The sequence below is a fragment of the Arachis stenosperma genome, chromosome 6 (genome assembly GCF_014773155.1).
Source record: "Arachis stenosperma cultivar V10309 chromosome 6, arast.V10309.gnm1.PFL2, whole genome shotgun sequence".
NCBI classification, from domain to species: Eukaryota; Viridiplantae; Streptophyta; class Magnoliopsida; order Fabales; family Fabaceae; genus Arachis; species Arachis stenosperma.
This window is the reverse complement of record NC_080382.1, coordinates 17,319,207-17,321,899: the sequence shown is the minus strand read 5'-3', so window position 1 is coordinate 17,321,899 and position 2,693 is coordinate 17,319,207. Positions and strand designations below refer to the sequence as shown.

The following is a 2,693-nucleotide window of genomic DNA, read 5'->3' as shown; positions in this document are numbered from 1 at the left end:
ATAATGGGTCAAATTTTAAGACTATGAATTTTTTGCTCCTATTTTTATATAAGAATATGATTAACTACTATTAAAATATTTATAAAATAAACCCCATTTTTTATTTTTAAAAAAATTGATAATTAAATATTTGTCCTCTAATTTTTTTTTTGTTTTACATATTCTTCCTATTTCCTTTAATATGAGTTTTAAAGAAAAGAGTCCAAAGCTGTGCTAGGGCTTTTGCCCCTCTCTTTGCTTCCCATCAATGTCGCTCGTTCCTTATTCCTCTCCCTCCACGGTAGCTCGCTCTCTGATCCTCTACCTGTGCCGTGGTCGTTTTCTGATCCTCTCCATCCGCGGAATTGCTCGTTCTCTCCTGCATCGTGCTTGTTCTCTGATCTTCGATGCCGCAACACGCTGCCGCCGCTGCCGTTACACTCGAGTCCACCACTTTATTGTTTTCTGTCGCGCTCTCTATTCCTCTTCTTCATCAGCGACTCTGATCTCTATCCTTCTCCCTTCATCTCTGCCTCTGCGACCTACTCCTTTTAAGGTTCCATTTTGTTTTTATTTTTATTGTACTTTATTTTCTTTTCTATAAAAATTTTATGTGAATTTGAACGTTCTTCGTTTGCTAGAGTATTGAATGTTGTTTTGATTTCAAAAGAATTTGATAATAAAACAATGAAAAGTTTCAAAATGGATTACGAGTCCTTGATTATGCTTGAATGATTGAATTTGATTGTTGTGATTTGGTTGGTAGTAACTCTTTTGATTTCTAATTGAATAAGATTCCTACTTTTTTTTTAAAGTAGGGCAATGATTGTGAAGAACTAAAATACAATACATGGTGTCTTGTATGATGGGGACATTTGAGTTAGTATGAATTAACCAAACATTTTTCCTTATCAGTTAGTTTCACTTTCTATACTCAAATATTTCAGGCTTCAAAGTTAATGTTCTCTCTTTTCTTGTTCTGTAGTTATGCTGCACTGGAGTATGCATGCACTGGAATGATGACTGAGAAGAGTGATGTTTATACCTTTGGGATACTTATTATGGAAATAATTACTAAAAGAAGTCAGGTTGATTATAGTAAACCCCAAGGAGAGGTTAGAGGCTATAACCAATAATAGTATACAGTTTTGGTTTTAATCTTCTTCACTGTTCTATGCTGATTATTTTCTCTCTTTTTTTGTTTTTCTAACTAGAATTTGGTATATTTGCAGGTTAATTTAATTGAGTGGTTGAAAACTATGGTTGGCAATAGAAAATCAGAGGAACTCATCGATCCAAACCTCCCTGAAAAGCCATCTTCAAAGGCTTTTAAGCTTTGATCTGTTGGTTGCTCTTAAATGTATTGATCCAGATGCCACAAAGAGACCTAAAATCGGACACATAATCCACATGCTTGAGGCCGACGAGATCCTATTCCGTGATGTATGTTCTTTCCCTTTCTTGAACTCTGCATTATACATAACTAGAGAGCAAAAGCAAGATGATTCAGCATTGCTATAATCTGATTATCATTTATCACTATTTTATCATTCTTTCTTAGGAACGGAGGACTGGAGGGGAATCGTTGTGATCCCATTGCAATTATCATCATGAGCAAAAAGACTCTAGCAGAGATAGAAAATGAATAGGTGGAGAGATCACTGATCGAAGTGAAGATGATAATAGCAGTAAAAATCTTGTCCATCCCACTAGGTTGAGATGATAGTTGTTAAATGGTAAATGTAGCTATGTATTTATTATTTTTGGTTTTAGTAGTTTGTCTATATTAATTTCTACCTCAATCTGGATAACATGCACTGAGTGTATTTTTGCTGCATAATTTCCCCTCCCACCACAATTTGGGATTCATTGTATACTCACTTCATTATTACTAAAAATAAAAATTTTGATGTCATCCTTCTGCTTTATAAGACAAAATTAGCTCAAGTGTTTTATAAAAAGTAATAATATTTTCAAGTTGCTCAAACTGTAGGATCAAGATGTTAATAACCTACTGCTTAGACTATTCAGTGAAGCACTAAATATAAATTCAGGGTATGGTTGGACTTCGCTATTGCTCATTCTTTGGATTACATTATATCGCATCTACTATACCTAGCAATGCTTGTTTTAAATTTTCAGGTGGGCAAACATCCAAAGTGCTCTTTTATTTTTGCACCAATTTGTTTGTTTACAATTGAATTTGATTATTTACATTACTTTCTGCAAGCCTATAATAACATCGCAATTGTTATTGACAAATGAAGTATTTCTTTATGGATAGAACATTCGGAAGTCAACTTAAATTTCTTTCTCACCAGAAGCTTCTCTTTCGAATTTGGTTGTTATTTTCCCTCAGATGACAACTTGTCAAGAGAGGTGGCAACAATGATCATTCAGATTTTCAGATTATCTTGACTCTGTCCATTTTTTTCTGCTTCAAGTTAAAAACTTAAAAACAAACCTATATTTTGTTTTAATTTGTTTGTCTTTTTTGTGTCCTAAGAGATTCTATGTAATACTATACTCTGACTAATTAAATATTAGATCTCTTTTTAAAATCTGTAAGCATAGTTTATTTAGTGGATCGAGTTGAAAGTGATTTTTATCTATAAAAATAGTGTTGATTTGTTCGATATTCTAGTTCACGAACTCAAGCCATGACACATCTCGTGTTTCTATAATGCAAACATTTCCTATTCAAGAATTAGAAA

The 2,693-nt window shown here is 33.2% G+C and overlaps 1 long non-coding RNA gene across 1 annotated transcript; it reads left to right on the top strand.

Annotated features, from left to right (window-relative positions):
• The first annotated feature begins 221 nt into the window (after positions 1-221).
• Positions 222-2,475, top strand: LOC130936412 (uncharacterized). Its single transcript, XR_009068103.1, has 4 exons — positions 222-535; positions 965-1,094; positions 1,212-1,422; positions 1,541-2,475. It is a non-coding gene; the product is annotated as an uncharacterized LOC130936412 (long non-coding RNA).
• Positions 2,476-2,693: the final 218 nt, after the last annotated feature.